Source organism: Protopterus annectens, chromosome 14.part0 (genome assembly GCF_019279795.1).
Source record: "Protopterus annectens isolate FY-2018-M chromosome 14.part0, PAN1.0, whole genome shotgun sequence".
Taxonomy (NCBI): Eukaryota; Metazoa; Chordata; order Ceratodontiformes; family Protopteridae; genus Protopterus; species Protopterus annectens.
In genome coordinates this window covers 820,877,220-820,896,787 of record NC_056748.1, presented here as the reverse complement: position 1 = coordinate 820,896,787, position 19,568 = coordinate 820,877,220, and the positions used below count along the sequence as shown (strand labels likewise).

The following is a 19,568-nucleotide window of genomic DNA, read 5'->3' as shown; positions in this document are numbered from 1 at the left end:
CCACAGGGGCAGGCAGGCTGCTCAATGTTTTTCACTGCCACTGATCAACAGAGAGACTTCCCTTTAGCCCAAGCAAAAAATGGCCTCACAGAAACTTACAAACAGTTCAAGAACAGCAAGCCTTTAGCTGAACTTTTTTAAATCTCAGAAAAGTGGGAAAAAAGCAAGATTTTTTTTCTGTTTTTTTTGTTTTTTCAGAGATAGCAGAGGTTCACAAGTATCGACAAGTTATAACAGTGCAGTAAATGACCCCACACAAGAGTGCTAGGCAAAAGACAGATAAAATGCAAGTTTTGAGGAAAAAAACGATTTTAAAAATAAGTGCAAACAGGAAATTCAGTAAACAGATCTAGGTTGTGCTCTAAATACAGTTACTAATGCAGAAATCAAATTTAACAAGCCAGAAAATGCTCAAAATAGGCGGCTATGCAGAAAAACTTAGCAAATAAACAGAGGAAAAATACTTAAAATCTCAAAAGTGGCTCCTTTCTTCTCTCAGCATAATAAAGAAAACACACTCACTAGGCCCCAAACACACTACACACAGAACTACGCACCAGCGAAGGGGAGGGGAGGGTAAATTAACTAAAATTAACTAAAAAAAAGTTCAACTACGAGAGTTACACCAAAGGGAACCTAACACAACACACTCGTAGAAGAGAAGAAGAAAAACAAAGTTTTAAAATTTCTCACAACTCTGTGAAGACCCTAGAACCAGGAGCTCAAAACCTAGCTGCTGACCAGAAGCGCGGCAATCTAGATCTGAGGTCAGTCAGGGTTGGCAGGGGGTTATGGGTAAGGGGAGGAGCTAGGAGCTATTTGCCGGCTCGGATCCGAGGTCGGATCCAAATCCCACAGGTTGCAGACCAAATGAAGTTAACTACTTCAGATCTGTAAATAAAACATTCCTCATACTTTCACAATATGTCAGAATAAACTTTAACATATGAGCCTGACAGTTTAAAAATCTGAAATTCAAAGTTGCAAAAATGTACACTTTTTCTCCACAACTACTAATAATTTTCCTATTATTATTAGAAACAGGAGGATCAAAATTAACTAACTTGACTAAGGAGTAACTAAGTCTGTAGCTGCTATATCAGTTTTGGGAATAGTGTATGAAAATGTAAAAGACTGAGGAACTTTATACATCATATCTGACACATATCCTCTAAAGCAGACAGGATAGGAGGAATGGGTGCAGGTTCCGGAAAATGCTTCTGTAACAACTCAGTATTTTCTGAGGGACTGAGGAACCTCAGTGTTCTCCCACTGTAAACCCTGGCACATTGTAGCAATATTCTCAGAGAAAGAGAAAGAGGATTAGAAAGAGAAACCCTCACATGGAAATCAGAAAGTGAGCTCTCCTCTGAGGCTGAATCAAAAATCTGAGGACAAAACTCTGAACTCTTCCATACATCCTCCTGTTCAGATTCAGAATTTTGAATCCCTTCATGAAAGGAGGCATCCCTCATTCTTTTAACAGAAACTAGTCTACAAGATGGCTCAATATCCTGAACAAACCCTGCGCCAGTCCCAGTAAACTACTCTTTTCCTAAGTAATTTGAGGAGGAATAGTTATGTGCTTTGTTTTTTGTTTCTTTCTGACAGGAAAAATGGGGCTAACAGTGTTACTAATGGCATCTGCTGCTTCCCCAGGGATGGGCACAGCATTCTGAAACAAGGAAACCTTCCTTGTTCTCTCTACCAGGACTAACAAGAGTGGTTCTCCCTTGCCCACTGAGGGGATCCTAACAGCCGCAGATTACGTGGCTAAACCCCAGTCCATAGTGGCTGTAGGAGCCTCACAAGAGGGATCTAAGGTAAAAGATGAGTGGTCTGAGGTACAACTAATGGCCACAGCAGAGTTGTGTCTACCTGAGGCTGAGGCAAACTGTTACCCTTTTGTGGTGGCAAAGGCTGTTTGCTTAACCCTTTTTTTTTTTTTTTTTTTTTTTTTTTATGGCTGGAAGAAGGACTGACCATATGACTGACAATCTGTTCCATGGTCAAGCTGAAAGTGGTGCCTCTGCCCTGGGGAAAGCAAGCAACAAATGCCAATAAAACTACCAGCCCACAAAAGTTACTTTTTTGACAACAAAAAAAAGCACAGTAAAAAGCACTTTCAAACACTGTAGCAGCCCCACAATAGAAAAATAATCATAATTTCTCCACAGAAAATATGTTATCAGTTAATTAACTTAAAAATTAAGTACTCTGTTTAAAAGTAAGTTACAGTCTTGAGACTATCCATTAAAACATAGCTCTCCTAGCTTTAAAATAATTGTCCTGAAGAAAATAATAAAATATCAGTAAAAGATAAGAAAATGGAAGTTTTCTCCACCAAAAAGAAATTATCTGCCTAGCTAAGGAAAGCACAAGCCGACCATTGATCCTTACAAGCCTCCGAGAAGTGTACTCTTTGGCAATAGGAAATCCAAAAAAACAATGGTTACCAGGTACAAATAGACACCACAAACTGCAGAAAAAAGTACTCTGGGAAAGACCAAGCAAGCACTGTGATAAAATCAAAAACTTTAATGCAGCCATGCATACAATATATTACCAAGCGTTTTCGTCAAAAAATACATAGACTTCATCAGATGCAAGACTGAAAATACAATTCTCTTTTATAGGAGTCCCTATTTCATGATTACTAATTGCCAAACATTTCTTAAAAAGACAGCAGCTAAACTAATCAGAAAAAAATCCATTCATAACATCAATGTAATCAATTAAAACAAAGGGAACTTGCTTATTTAAATGATTAAGATAGAATCTTAAACACAGTACAATAAAAACAACTCACTATCCAAAACTATAAATATATAAACATAATAACATGTCTATAAATATTCTAAAATAATGGATGGGTGAAAATGTAAAACCTTATATATTGGCTCCCTCTTGTGGCTACACTAAAAACATTTTTCACATAACACTTTAAAAAACAAATTGTGCAAATGTGAACTTTTAAAAGTGGATTAACTGTATATCAAGATGTCTGTTGACCTAAATATATGTATTAATATAACTTTTAATTTATAGTTTGGCAGCTCGCATTTTTAGTAAGAGTGCAAATGAAATATTTTCATTTAGCCCAGGGGGTATGGTGGCTTGTAATGTTATCCGCCACCATTTATTTTATTTTATTTATTTCCAATTTGATTACTGGGGAAGTCCACTGGGCCCAGAGAGCCCGTTTTCAGTGGAGGCACGGAGAGAAAAGCTCCATGAAACAGATTCCAGTAAAGATAGCAGTCCAATAAAAATAAAAGTACAAGTACAAATACATATCAAATAATACAAAGTGTGTGCAATATTTACATAATTCTCTATACTCAATTCTCTCTTCCCAAAAAAACCCTTTCACTTCTCTTTTTACACATTTCAAAACTAAATATGTATACCTTGCTTTAGAACATTCGTGGGAATGTTTAAATAGCACATTTGTTTCTTTTTTGGTCTGTACATCATAATAATGTTCATATATGCTTCTCTTTTAATTTTCTTTCAGTCTTTTCAACATAGATGGACTAACATTCATCACAGACCGCAAGATATATTAAGCCATTGGAATCACAATTAAAAATCCCATACTGTTTAGCCATCTATTTTTACTTGCTAAAAATAATCCTTCTCTATTGGCTATATAGGCACATTGTGAGCAATGCCCACACTTATAAGTACCTTTCCTCCATCTATTTGAATCATTCAACTTCCCCACATTTTCCTTTAGACTTTTAAAGTTCTGAGAGTTCTTATAAACAAATTTCAATGTGTTTCTAGAAATGCATTCCAAGTCAGTAAAACCAATAAATTTGTCCCATTCAGTTTCCAACACCTTCCTAGTTATACTTGCACTGGTAATATATTCTAAAATCACAGCACTTCCAAAATCATCTGCCTCATTTTGTTTAATATCCTGTCAATCAATACTTCACCTAGGATGGGTCTAAATCTATCTTTTCTACCTTCACAGATCTCACTTTTTGCTCGATCAATTATCTCTTTAGGATAATTCCTTGCCTGAAATAAATTCTCTAAGAATTTAATTTAAGTTTCAAATACTTCCTCCTCAGAGGTCATCCGACTTGCATGGACAAATTGCCCTTTCACAATATTCTTTTTATAATGCAAGGGATGTGTGCTGTTAAAATGAAGGTAGGAATTCAAAAAAGTGGCCTTTCTATAAATTAAATTTACCATTCTTTTTGTAAACTTCTATATCCAAATATTGAAGTTTTTCTTCAGAAATATGGTGGATAAATTCCAGGAATGATACAGTATTATTTAAAAATTCTAAAAATTCATGAAGTTTCTCTATTGAAGCTACCCACAAAATACATATATCATCCAGAAATCGTCTATGCATTATCGAACAATCATTGTATATAGACCTTAAAACATATTTTTCCTCCCATTTTGCTAAAACTAAATTCACATAGGTAGGGGAGGAGGCTGTGCCCATAGCCAGCCCTTTGGTTTGATGATAAAATTCTCCTTTAAAAAATATAAAATTATATTTTAGGACCAAGTCCATTAAACTTAGACCAATTGCTTATTTTGGGTTAGCTCCCCATCCTCAAAAATAAACTCTTCAAGCATTTGCAGCCCTTCTGCACAAAGGATAATTAAAAATAAATCGACAACATCTGTAGTAATGAATGTAACATTGTCCTCATACATATCAGTCTTAATTTCTCTTAATAAGTCCCAGGAATCTCTGAGAATATTTTTCCTTTTTAACCAAAGCTTTTTTAATTCACTATCAATATATTTAGCTAAGGGAAGAGTCTCTGAACCTTCAGCCGAGACTATCAGCCTAAGAGGTGGATCATTTCCATTTTTATGGGTTTTTGGGATCCCAAAGACTGAAGGGATCCTAGGCTTATCCATATTTATGTAACTAAATGTATTCTGGTCTACCAGACCTTCAAAAAGCATATAGAAAAGTGCTGAATCTACTTTACTATAGGCTATATTTATTTCATTTCTGTATACACTAGAATATCTATTTGTATCCATCAAAATGTTATTCATCTTCCCTTCATACACTAATGAATCCATCAAGACCTTTCCACCTCCCTTATCGGGCTTCATAACTCTGATTTGATTGTTGTTCCTAAGCTCAGTTAACAGTTTTTTTTCCCACAGAATCCAAGTTAGCTTTAAACTTAACACTTGAATAACCTTTCTCAACAATTCTTTCAAAAGTTTTTGAGCTGAGGATGTAAGGGGATGTTAATAGGCTACATAATAAAGTTGATAATCAATACCAGTATCATAATTTTCAATGGCAAGGGGGGAGAAGGGGGAGATATTAAATAGTGATAACATAGCTCTCCCTACCTCAGATATGGATGAAGAAGGTATAAAGCAGGATGAAACTAATAATTTTAAATTTGTTAAGAGTGGTTTTAGTGTTTATAATTTTAGTGAAGTAGAGTTAAAAGATGAGCATTTTAGTCTTCTATCAAAGGGTCTGAATATATAGCCCTTAAGAAAGGAAACTTGACTAGAACAAGTTTGGATGTAAAAATGTTTATAAGAAAGATTAATTTAGGTTTGTTGCTACCCCAGGATAACAGACCTAAATCTAATAATATTAATGGTCTGAGAAGAAAAAGCATTTATAACCCACCCCCTTACATCCTCAGCTCAAAAACTTTGAAAGAATTGTTGAGAAAGAAGTTAGGAAAGGTTATTCAAGTGTTAAGTTTAAAGCTAACTTGGCTTCTGAGGAAAAAAAAATGTTTAGCTTAGGAACAACAATCAAATCAGAGTTACGAACCCCGATAAGGGAGGTGGAATGGTCTTGATGGATTAATTGGTGTATAAAGGGAAGATGAATAACATTTTGATGGATACAAATAGATACTCTAGTGTATACAAAAACAAAATAAATATAGCCTATAGTAAAGTAGATTCAGCACTTTTAGATATGCTTTTTGAAGGTCTGATAGACCAGAATACATTTAATTATTTAAAGGTGGATAAGCCTAGGATCTCCTCAGTTTTTGGGATTCCAAAAACCCATAAAAATGGAAATGATCCAACTCTTAGGCTGACAGTCTCGACTGAAGGTTCAGAGACTCTTCCCTTAGCTAAATATATTGATAGTAAATTAAAAAAGCTTTGGTTAAAAAGGAAAAATATTCTCAGAGATTCTTGGGAGTTATTAAGAGAATTTAAGACTGACATATATGAGGACAATATTACATTCATTACTACAAATGTTGTTGATTTATTTTCAAGTATTCCTCATGCAGAAGGGCTACAAATGCTTGAAGAGGTTATTTTTAAGGATGGGGAGCTAACCCAAAATGAGCAATTGGTCTGTTTAAGTTTAATGGACTTGGTCTTAAAATATAATTTTATATTTTTAAAGGAGAATTTTATCATCAAACTAAGGGGGTGGCTATAGGCGCAGCCTGCACCCCTACCTATGCGAATTTAGTTTTAGCAAAATGGGAGGAAAAATATGTTTTAAGGTCTACATACAATGATTGTTGGATAATGTATAGAAGATTTCTGGATGATATGTGCATTTTGTGGGTAGCTTCAATAGAGAAAGTTCATGAATATTTACAGTTTTTAAATAATACTGTATCATTCCTGGAATTTACTCACCACATTCCTGAAGAAAATGTTCAATATTTGGATATAGAAGTTTACAAAAAGAATGGTAAATTTAATTCCAAAATTTATAGAAAGGCCACTTTTTCAAATTCCTACCTTCATTTTAACAGCACACATCCCTTGCATTATAAAAAGAATATTGTGAAAGGGCAATTTGTGCAAGTCGGATGACCTCTGAGGAGAAAGAATTTGAAATTGAAATTAAATTCTGAGAGAATTTATTTCAGGCAAGGAGTTCTCCTAAAGAGATAACTGATCAAGCAAAAAGTGAGGTCTATGAAGGGAGAAAAGGTAGGTTCAGACCCATCCTAGGTGAAGTACTGATTGACAGGATGAATATTAAACAAAATGAGGCAGATGATTTTGGAAGTGCTGTAATTTTAGAATATAATGCCAGTGCAAGTATAACTAGGAGGTGTTGGAAACTGAATGGGACAAATTTACTGGTTTTACTGAGGTGGAAGGCATTTCTAGAAACACACTGAAATTTGTTTATAAGAACTCTCAGAACTTAAAAAGTCTGATGGAGAATGTGGGGAAGTCGAATGATTCAAATAGACGGAGGAAAGGTACTTATAAAGTGTGGGCATTGCTCACAATGTGCCTATACAGCCAATAGAAAAGGATTATTTTTAGCAAGTAGAAATAGATGGTTATACAGTATGGGATTTTTAATTGTGATGCAGTCTGTGATGAATGCCAGTCCTTTTATGTCGGAAAGACTGAATGAAATTTAAAAAGAAGGATATATGAACATTATTATGATATACAGACCGAAAAAGAAACAAATGCGCTATTTAAACATTCCCAGGAATGTTCTAAAGCAAGGTATACATTTTTAGTTTTGGAAGGTGTAAAAAGAGAAGTAAAAGGGGGTCTCTGGAAAGAGAGAATTGAGTATAGAGAATTATGGCGGCAGATAACGTTACAAGCCACCATACCTCCTGGGCTAAATGAAAATATTTCACTTGCACCCTTACTTAAAATGTGAGCTGTCAAATTACAAATTATAAGTTATAAGTTATACTAATACATATATTCAGGTCAACAGACATCTTAATGTACAGTTAATCCACTTTTAAAAGTTCACATTTGCACAATTTGTTTTTCAAAGTGTTATGTGAAAAATGTTTTTAGTTTAGCTACAAGAGGGAGCCAATAAATAAGGTTTTACATTTTCACCAATCCATTGTTTTAGAATATTTATAGAAATTTTATTCTGTTTATATATTTATAGTCTTGGATAGTGAGTTGTTTTTATTGTACTGTGTTTAAGATTCTATCTTAGTCATTTAAATAAGCGAGTTTTCTTTGTTTTAATTGATTTCATTGATGTTATGAATGGATTTTTTCTGATTAGTTTAGCTGCTGTCTTTTTAAGAAATGTTTGGCAATTAGTAATCATGAAATAGGGGCTTGTATAAAAGAGAATTGTATTTTCAGTCCTGCATCTGATGAAGTCTATGTAATTTTGATGAAAATGCTTGGTAATACATTGTATGCGTTTATGACTGTAATGTTTTTACTGTGTACGTGGCTGCATTAAAGTTTCGGATTTTATTACAGTGCTGGCTTGGTCTTTCCCTGGGTACCTTTTGTTTCAGTTTTTGGCAGTAGGAAAGCACTGAAGGGCTTCATGCCCAACTTGTATTTTAGTCAGCTCAGCTCAAGCTGCTTGACAGTTTAGGCATGTGGAAGGTGCCCTGAAGATTTGGAATTTGGTCAGCTGTTATATCCTTGGAAGGATATAACCCTAATCTAGCAGTGATCAATACGATCATCATCAGTTACCTAGCAATTTAATAAGACTAACTGCCTGTACTATCAAATATCTAATCCTATCAGAAAATACCAGTAAAACACCTTAAAAGAAAGGAACTGGAAAGATCTGGAATCTCTCTGGAGTGAGAGGAGTACAAAAAATGAATATCATAAATAGGATACTGTCACAGTCCTGGAACCGAGAAGCTTCAGAGTCAGTCCTGAGGTCAAATGCAATAGTATCTGACAACACTGGATCTAAACGTGTAGCAGCAGTAGGAGTAATTAAAGCTATACCTTCTGGGTCAGGTTTGGGATGAGTGTATAAAAATGTGAAAGAATGGGGGAAATTATACAATCTATATGTTTTTAGGGGTACCAGACAGCTTATCGGGTAAAATTCTGGCAGTGACACACACACAATGACACACACACACCCTCCAACGCTGATAGCATAGCAGGGATGAGAGAAAGTTCTAGATATTCCATTTGTAACAGCTTATAGAATTTCCCGAGAGACTGTGAAACCTGTGTTCTCCTGGTAAAAACACTGGTACATTCTGAAAATAAATAGTCTCAGAAAAGAGAATACTGAAACCCTTAGAGGGAGAATCAGAAATCTGAAGAAAAAATTCTGCATCTATCCGTTCATCTTTCTGTCCAAATTCAGAATCTTGAATCTCTTCAGGAAAGGAAGAATCCCATTTTCATTTTCCAGAAACCACCTTATGAGAAGGATCAATACCTGAATTAGACCCTACGCCAGACCTAATAAAGAACTCTTGTCCAGGGATATTTGAGCAGAAGCAGGTATGTGAGTTTTCTGTTTCATTTTGACCTGAAAAATCTGGCTAGCAAGGTTGGTACTGGCAGCAGCTTCGCCAGGGATGGGCACAACATTGTTAATTTGCACAAAGACTTTTCTGACCCTTCTCCCAAGACTAACAAGAAAGGTTTTCCCTTGCCCACTGAAGAGACTCCAGCTGCTGCAGACGACATGGGTAACCCCCAACTCAAATTGGCTGTAGGTGCTACACCACAGGGATGTGGGATAAAAGATGAATGGTCTGAAGAACCAGCTTTGGCTACAGAAGAGTCACCCACCTATGGTTGAGGCAATTTGCTAGTCTGCTGTGGTGGCAAAGGCTGTTTGCTTAGCTTTTTCTGTTTGTGGTTGGAAGAAGGACCAACTGTGGTACCAGTAGTTTGTTCCATGAGCAAAGCTAAAATTGGTGTCTCTTTCCCAGGGAAAACAAGTAGCACAAGCCAGTAAAAGTTCATAGTCCTAAAAAGTCACCTTTTCATAGTAAAACATGGTAAAAAGCACTTTAATACACTTTCCCTGCCCCAAAATTAAAATAAGCACAGCCTCCCCCCACATAAAAATGGTTGTTAAATGTTTTTAACAATACTTAAAATGACAGGGAAAAAAAGCTGTGCTGCTGTTTAAAAGTACAGTTCAGTCTTGTGACAGTCTGTTAAAATAAACACCTAGATTAAAAACAACTTTCTAACTAGGAATGTACATTTAAACAATATATGTTAAACGTGGAAAGTTCTTTTCCAAAGATAACTTATCTGCCCAGCAGTGGAACAGAGCAAGCTGACTGTGATCTTCAAAAGGCTGGAGAGGATTGCTGTCTTCAGCAGCAAGAAAGCTCTGAAGGGCTTGGTGCCCAAACCTGTCTTTTTGGTTTTGGGCATGTGGAAGACACCTTGAAGCTTTGGAAGTGGCCTGGCTGTTATATCCTTGAGTAGGATATAACACATATAGCTAAGGTTACTGCAGCAGGAATCAATATGATGAACATCATAGAGTTATTCTACATTCTAGTCTACAAACTCTGCAGTATAATAACTACAAATCCAGGAACCAATTGATAGCACAGAAATAAATCCACTCAACACGGGGGTATAAACTAACAGTCCATGTGATCATAGGGACTTTAAGGTGGCTACTGAGGAATATACTGCTTCTGAAACACAGCTCTGTACTTAATCTGAACACATCACACCTTTTTCCAGCATTTCTGAGCCCTAAACGTTATCTAATTTTTTTTTAAGATCAAATCCAACACTTCTTTGAGTAAATTATCTGACTCTGTTGCCTGGGAAAGATTCTGGAACAACTCAGTTCCCCCTTGCCTTGAGACATTTGCTTGAATTGTGGGTCCCTGCTGTATTTACCTAGGCAAACAGAAGAAAATGTGTTAAAAAGCTTAACTTTCAACAACTTTAAGAAAACAAAATGTCTCAGATACAAGATCCAGTGGATACACAAATTATCAAGTCAAAATATTCTGCTTTGTCACCAGAAAATGAAGTAGCTCTCTCTCTCTTTCGGCTTTTCCTAGTTAGGTTTTGCCACAGCAGATCACCTTGTCCGCTCATGATTGGCAGTGGAGCTTTTAAGTATCGAGTTGCCAGCCCGGTGCCCAACCTTCCACAGAAGGCACACGCACACACGCACGCACGCACTCATGCCTAGGGCCAATTTTAGCATGTCCAATCCACTTGCAGCATGTCTTTGATGATGTGGGAGGAAACCGTAGCACCTGGAGGAAACCCACACGACCACAGGGAGGACATGCAGACTACGCACAAAAGACACCTCAGCCGAAGATCGAACCGAAGAGCCTCTTGCTGTGAGACGACAACGCTAACCACTGCACCACCAAGGCCATCTTTTTACTTCATTTTCTAGCTACTTCAGAAAATGAAGTAGCTAGAAGACACAAAACAGAAAATAAAGAAGAAAACATCTCACTAAAACCAAAGCTGGAATAAAAGTTTCTTACAAACAGCCTAATAAAAGGTCTTGCAACCTCTCCTTCAAGCAAGAGAAAACATTTCTGATCAGCTTTCTAAAGTATTATTCTCCAAGACTTCTACAAAAGAATGGATGCCTCAGAATGTCATATAACAGTATGTGGTACTTTTCCGTTATCGGGGAAACACATGTAAAGTGCGTGGATGGATAGACCTAGGCTTGAAATTGCAAGGTGGACCACTTGCTGGTACTGACTAATATAAAAAGGGTTTGTTAAGGTCACAGATTTCAGAAAAGGACAGTCTTTGTCATATGAAGCCCTTTCCTCCTACCCCTTTCTGTTTTTCTTCACCAACAATTTCTGGCTTTTTATCTTTTTTTTGTTTTACCACGGCTCACTTCTTGGTTTTCTAGGCACCGTACCACTGTAGAAAGAACCCCTGTTAATTTATACATACGGTGTGAATGAGCCACGTTAATTTCGGGAAAAATAAGGAAATGCTCCTCTTTACGGCCATCAGCTGATTTGTAAGGGAATAAATTCCCAGCAGTTTAGTAAGCCAATCTATCCCAAATGCAATAATTGTGAAACCCCACAGGCAGCATTGAGTTAAGATCTCCCCATTATCACTGTGTGCTTGTTGACAGATATACCTCCCAGCATTTCAAATCTTAACATGCTGACTATTACAAATCAGCTGAGGGTCGGAAAGAAGAGCACTTACATATTTTCCCACAAAATCATATCGGTCATTCACACGGTATTTCGGAATTAACAGGGGATCTTTGTACAACTGTCTGTATAAGCGTTAGTGACTTGGCCGCAAAGCAGTAACACTCTCACAACAAATCCAAACTGAAAACCACAAAACCCTTGGAAATAAGTAGTGTTGAGATGCAAGGAAACAGCAGTACTACGGTGATAACAAAGGCAAAACTCACAGCAGAAACGAACAATCAAGCGAGCACTGCTAATTTGCCAGAAAATGAATAGTATCGTGAGGAAGAACAGAAAATTAAACCCAGAAAAAAATAAGTGGCAGTGAGTGCACATGAAGCACACATTTTGCTTGTTGCCCCGTTAACGGAAAGTACCCAGTATGTGAAGACCACATCTCAAGGATTGAAATCTATATATCTATTCAAATTAAAGCAATAGAGTTGCTGGATGAAAACAGTTTTGACCTGGAAACTTGAAGCAGCAGGAAAAACAAATGCATTACAGGGCTACCTGAAAGATTTGAACAAGTGGACTCAAAAAGAACAGTCCAGAGTATATTTGCACAGCTGTCAATCAGAAACAGGAGAAAGAAATCATAAAAAAGAGCTCATAGAGCCTTATGCAATTCACAACAAGAAAATAAAAGACAAATATATAATAAAGGCAAAACCACTGCACCAGATAAAGTCCAATTCTCACTCCAAATAAATGTCATCGAATTCAAACAGGCAGAATACCAGATATTACCAAATACCAAAATATTGATAAAACAAATATGACATAACATGTATATTCACTAACCACAAACATAAACTACATAACAACCAACAGAAAAATATCAACAGAAAAAACTCAACAATACACTGTCAACTTCCTGTCTCTCAAAAAAGGCTTAAGTGACAAGGCTTTGTTAAGGCCTTGCATCTTAGCTTGTAACGAGACTATCCATTTTTGTTCAAACTTTTCCAAAATGTTCCTAGTATTGCCTAACCTCACAGCAGGAGGTAAAACTTGAAGAGTAAGAAATAGAAAAGGATGTGCATTGCCCTCCTCAGTGATGTGCTTAGCTATAGCACGTCTGGCACCCCTAATAGTACTATAGTAAACATGCTTTCTAATTCTATCTCTAAGGGCTCTAGTAGGCATACCTACATAGAACTTAGAGTGCTGATTAAACTGCACTCAATAGACATTCTTTCTCTTCAAGTTTTACCTCCAACTGTCAGGTTAAGCAATACTAGCAACACTTTGGAAAAGTCTGAACAAAAATGGATAGTCTCGTTACAAGCTAAGATGCAAGGCCTTAACGAAGCCTTGTCACTTAAGCCTTTTTTGAGAGACAGGAAGTTGATTTTTTTCTTTTGATATTTTTCTGTTGGTTGTTACGTAGTTTGTGTTTGTTTAGTGAATATACATGTTATGTCATATTTGTTTTATCAATATTTTGTATTAGTAGTTTAGTTATTTAGACATTATGGTTTATTTGATGTGGTATTCAATAGCTGTGTATGTTCTTTCCTGTAATTTTTGTGCTGGTAGGAGTTGTAAGGCTATTGGGTTGTGGATTGTTGTACCTTGATTTTATGTCTCTGTCTTGTTTCTTAATGTATTGGTGTGCTTGGTTAGACAGAGAGATTGTGTTGTTTAAGGGTGACTCTATGCTTACGATAAAGCAAGCTACGAGTGCACCCAGTAAATGGAAACTGTGAAGTTTTTTAATAGCACAGCCTCGGATGTTTTGCGTATTTTGCTCCTGTTAGGATGTAAATAGTTGTATTTCGCACAATTTAAGTGACAGGGTGTATTGGAGATTAGTTTATTTTATATTTTTCTACATTTGGCTACTTTGTCTGATTGTTGCCTTGACAACAGACAACAGTCACTTATTGTGAGGAGTCCAGGGGTGTTGGAGCCATGGCATTTTTAATGTATCAGCTTTTGAGGTATTTAAGTTCAAATATGTTCTCTAGATGTGATCTACTGTGTAGTGTGATCATGATATTTGCTGAGGCAATACAGGGCTATTTTATATTCTGTTGAGCATCAAATTAGTAGAGACTCCTGGAATACGTATAGGAACATCGCTCCTAGGGAATTTGTGAATCTGTTTATTTGTTAACAAAATGTGTGGACTGTGTTTATTTTAAGCATTAATGGAAAGTAAGAATATGAATCATGCATTAGCACATTGTACTATAGTATGATTGCCTTTATTAAAGTGGGGTTGAATAATGAATTAAGTACTGAATAGAGACTTGCAAAGTTTGCTTGAGCAATAAATTCTGAAGAGTATGTGCATTAGTTAGTTGATGTTTTTAATTTGTGATGTAACATCTCATAACATCCAGTGATGTGAGTTAATACATTTTATTAATGAAGGTGTATAATGTGTAGAACTTTTATTATTTTAAAAAGTATTTTATAGTATATTGTTTTTTATGGATGCGATTTGTGTATATGGACTTAACATTGGATAAAGCCTACAAGATTCTGGAATGATGGCTTTAACGCAACCAGTTCCCTCTAATGAGATCAGTTATTGTTAATTGGTCTCAGGCTACAATTGGATGCTGGATATTTAAAAAGAGATTAGTTTGTTTGTAGTTTTTATGTCTGATGAAGCTTAGTAGCACTATGCGAAAGCACTTGCATTTGTATTTTTTTTATCTGTCTTCATTATATATTTTTATTTTTATGCTGTGCTGGTCCTCTGCCTATTTGAATTCATTGACAAGACAAATATATGTTAAACTATTAAAGTACCAAGATATTACTGGCTTCCTTGCTACTACAAAATTAACAAACAACTAAAGTGGCAAGGATACAAATGAAAAATATATAATTACTAGAACGTAAAATCCATGTTGTCTTTTTCCGTCACTCTCAACTATTGGGTATATTGGCTCTGACTGGATCCAATGCCAGGAGCTCTCAGACTTCGGGATCTAAAGTTCAGACTCCTTTCCCTACCCATAATTCCACACCATTCTCATAGTTCCTCAGATCTAGTTTGCCTGCCTATACAGAATACTCCAGCCATATAACACAATCAAAAAGGTCTGAAATGACAACAAAATAGTCAAAGATTCTAAGAAAAGGCCGCAGACAGGTCCAGTACAGTCAACTGAAAGCCCAAGATGGTGAAGGTTTGGCAGATAGAGCGAGGGAAGTTTGAGATGGACAAAAGACAATACAGATCTTGTGTTATGTTAATTACAAAACTTTCTTATATCATGTTGCTTTTTTTTCTATCTCAACTATTGGGATAGAGTCCCCAGTTACCACAAACCTTGGGAGGACTCTTGGAAAGATGTGACGAAGGATGTTGGAGACAAAGTCCTAGACCTAAACTCCAAGTCCTGCTTGTAATGAGAGATAAATGTTAGCAGTATAGACAAAGCCACAAGCACAGATATCATCAGTAGAGAGTCTGGAGAAGAAAGTTGTACAAGGTGCCACAGCCCTAGTCGAATGAGCTTTAGGTTTGTTAGGCAGTGACAGTCCTTTGGCTCTAGAGACAAACATAAAGCAATTGGACAACCACCTGGACAGTATGACCTTGGAGATATTGGTCCTAATTTTGCTTTAGAAAAGGAGAGAAAAGTTTGAGATTTTTTGAAGTTCTTGGTATGGTGTAAACAGAAGTGTAATTGACGAACATCCAGCAAATGGAGATAATATTCACCCTTGTTTAAGAATTTGTGGAAGAACCCAGGGAGATTAATAACCTGATACAAGGAAGGGTCAGAAGCAACTTTGGGAAGGACAAGAAAGAGGACAGAAAGAAAAAAGGCACGAATACCCAAGATGCAGTAGGTCAAGAAACTGTAAAGAGCCTATAGCTAAAAAGACTGTAAGAAACCTACAACGATAAAAAAGTAAACAGACCACAAAAAAATCCACTTATCTTAATGAAAACACTCTAACAAGAAATTTGCTCTGAGCTCTGGAGACCACATTTGGCTAATTCAAGTGGCAAGAAAGATCTGACCACTGTGAGGGTGGAGGGGAATTATGGGTAGGCAGAGGAGCCCGAGCCTTGGATCCAAAAGTCTGAGAGCTGTGGGCATCAGATCCTGTTGGATCTGATATACTTAATACAGTGGATATCATTTGCACAAGATTTGTCACTTCCAGTTAAGCTGCAAAGACAAAAACTTTGACATTTTTGCTCGTATCTGATGTAAAAGAATATCAGATTTCAAATTGCCTATCCAGCGATCTTATATTAAAGTTATGTACTCACCATAACTATCTTGCTGTGCTGTCCATTTTCATTCTTCTTTAACTGATGGGTCTTGGATCTGACCTTGGATGACTTAGATTTTCAGATCCTACAGTCAAGCTCCTCCCTTTACCCATATTGCCTCAGAACCCTTTAATACTTTAGACTGAGTTTGCTGCCCCAAAAGCAGAAAGACTAACCACAGCCAATACAGAAGGAAAGTCAGTAGAAAAGGTAGGGGCTCAAACAGGAACAGTGGTTCAGAAAATAAAACTCTTATCAGGTCACTCCCAGATGACTAGGCAGGGTAAGGGAGGAGGAAGATGAAGAAGAATGAAAATGGACACCACAGATGCATAGTTATGGTGAGTACATAACCTTAATATCTTTTATTGTCATTTTCATTCATTCTTCAACTGATGTGACAGAGTACCCAGCTACAAAGACCTTGGATGGCCCTCAAGGAAGGCTATTCCGGAGTACTGCAGAACTAAAAGCAGCCCTGTTTCTGAAGATTAAATCCAATTTGCAATGAGCAATAAAGGTATGAGGACTGGACCAAGTGGCTGCAGCACATATATCATCAATAAAAGCTCTGGACAAAAAATAGATAAAGTAGCCATGGATTTAATGGAATGAGCTTTTGGATGTCTGGGCAAAGACAGGCCTCGCTGACTATAAACAAACTCTATGCAATCTGATAACCATTTAATCACAGAAGCTGAGATCCCTCATAAAATCCTCCAAAGCTAGTTACGAAAACAACATTGCCACTGACTCTAAAAACAACCACAAAGCATTCTATAGCTATGTCAAGAATCTCAATGGCAACACTCAGATCTGCTCTGAGTTACAGCACAATGGCATTAAATATGCAGAACCAACTGATATTGCCAACATCATGGCAGGTAGGTTCAGTGCTAACTTTACCCCTCTCTCATCCCCTAAAGGGCCCATCTCTATACCGGAAGAATGCAAAGTTCCTGTAATCACAGCTGCACAGGTAAAAAACACAATCTCCAAAGTCAAGAACACAGCATCCATGGGACCTGACAACATCCCAGGCTGCATTCTACATGAACTACAGAACAAACTGGCACCCCACCTAAGTACCATGTTCAATCATAGCCTCACCTCAGGCTACGTGCCCAATGAATGGTGCACAACGACGGTTATCCCATTCCACAAAGGGGGAGCCACCACGGACCCCAGAAACTACAGCCCCATTAGCCTGCCGAGCCTGGTCTGCAAGGCTATGGAACGTATCATCATGGAACTTATAAACAATGACACTGGTAATCTCAAAACTCAGGACCACACCCAGTTCGGGTTTGTAAAAGACAGATCATGTCTCCTAAACCTGATAGACTTCTTTGAAGTGGTCACCAAAGCCATAGATGAGGGTAAGGTGGTTCACACAGCCTATCTAGATCACGCCAAGGCTTTCAACACCATCCTCCACTCTGGAATTATAGATAAACTCACTAAACTAGGTATAAATCCCTATGTCACAAGATGGGTTGCCATCTGGCTCACTGACAGAACCCACACTGTGAAAGTAGCAGACTCCAAATCCAACTTCAGACCAGTGACAAGTGGAGTACCACAGGGTTCAGTCCTAGGTCCTCTCCTGTTTGGTATGTACTTCTCTGAAGTACAGGTTAAGACAGAAGGTCTTTGGCTAACGAAATTCACAGATGACTGCAAACTAGAAGCCATAATAAAAACTCCAAAAGATGTGGACATCCTACAAAAGGGCCTCACTGAGACAGATGCCTGGTGTCAAAGCCATGGCCTCAAGCTCAATGCCAAAAACTGCATTGTCATCCCTTCTGGTAAAAACTCTGTACCCATGAACTACCACATAGGCAGTAGTCTACTTAACACTGAAAGTGTGATAAGAGACCTTGGGACACAGGTGGACAGTAGTCTCTCCTTTAATAATCACATCACCACAGTAGTCAGGAAATCCTTCTACGTGGCACACCTCATCACAAAAGGTTTCTCATCCAGGAAAAAAGAGGTAATTGTTCCCCTCTACTTGTCACTCATTAGACCCATTATAGAGTACAATGCTCCTTTTGGTATGTACCTCACAAGACATCCACAACAACTAAAAAGGCCGCAGAAATACCTCACAAAGAGGATTACCAGCCTCAAACAGATGCCCTACGCAGACAGTCTAAAAAAAACTGCAGCTTTACTCCATTGCATATCGCCTACTTAGAGGCGATCTCTGCCTAACACACAAAGCTATGTCAAACCCAGAGCTTTTGGACATGCTCCACTTAAAGAAATCCCAATCCCTCCGAGCTACATGTTCTAGGGACCTAAACCTTGTCACCACAATAAACAGGACATGCTGGAGGGTTAGATTCCTGTCCCAGAAACGTCCCATACTCTGGAACAAACTACCTATCTATATCAAACAAAGCTCCTCATTAGCACTCTTCAAGAAAAATCTTGATGATTGGATGGGAGATAGGAAATTGAGCCTGGGGATCACTTCTGTGGCTCTGCTCAACAGTGGCACAGGAAAATAAATTTCTTGGGTGGCGAAAGCCAGGGTACCTTTTGGCTAGGCTTCTATAGGCCTTAGGGCCAATAGCCTAATACCTAACTATGAACCTATGAACTTGGCTAAGGTAACTTTGAAAAGTGGTTTTGCCAACTTGTTGGAGTTAAAGGAGATGAACAACTGATCTGTTTTTCTAAAATCCTTTGTCCTGTGGAGATAAAAACTGGCTGTCTATACACATCTAAGAGGTGAAACATGTATTCACCTTTGTTAGAGAAGATAGGGAAGAAAACAGGTAAGCTGATGGCTTGACTGATGTTCACCTCCAAGGCTACTTTGAGTAGAAAAAAAAGATTAGTACGTAATGTGACTGTGTTTGCGGATTTCTAAATAAGGAGATTTTGAGAAGAGTGCATGGAGTTCAGAAACTTGTCTTGCTGAAGTACTGACCACTAGAAAGGCTGTTTTCCATAAAAGAAACTTGAGATCAGATTTAGTCAATGGCTCAAAAAGGGTCTGAGTCAAACCCTGCAGTAACAGCCAAGATCCCAGGGTGGAATAGGGCCTTTAACTGGAGGCAAAAGAAGTAGCTTTATGAATAGTTTTGCAGAATTTGGAAGAAGCTAGGGAGGAAGTATTATCTCCAGTATGATAATTCAAAATGGCTGCTAAATGAACTTTGAAGGTGGAAAAACTAGCCCATTCTTGAAAAACTGAAGCAAGGAAATCTAGTACAGTAGGAATAGGTGCAGTAAAAGGGTCTGATTCTTTCTGCTGGTCCCAATAAGAAAATCTTTTCCATTTGATCTTATAAATTTTCCAAGTGGAGGCTTTTTGGGATGAGAGCAGTATCTGACACACTGCAGAGGAAAGCCTGGTCTGTCTAACCATTATTGGAACTGGAGAAACCATGCAGTGAACTTGAGGCTTG

The 19,568-nt window shown here is 37.5% G+C and overlaps 1 protein-coding gene across 1 annotated transcript in view; it reads left to right on the top strand.

Annotated features, from left to right (window-relative positions):
- The window catches only part of LOC122789270 (metal transporter CNNM2-like), a 783,502-nt gene that overhangs the window by 275,531 nt on the left and 488,403 nt on the right, over positions 1–19,568 (top strand). The gene's annotated exons all lie outside the window — the stretch shown is intronic.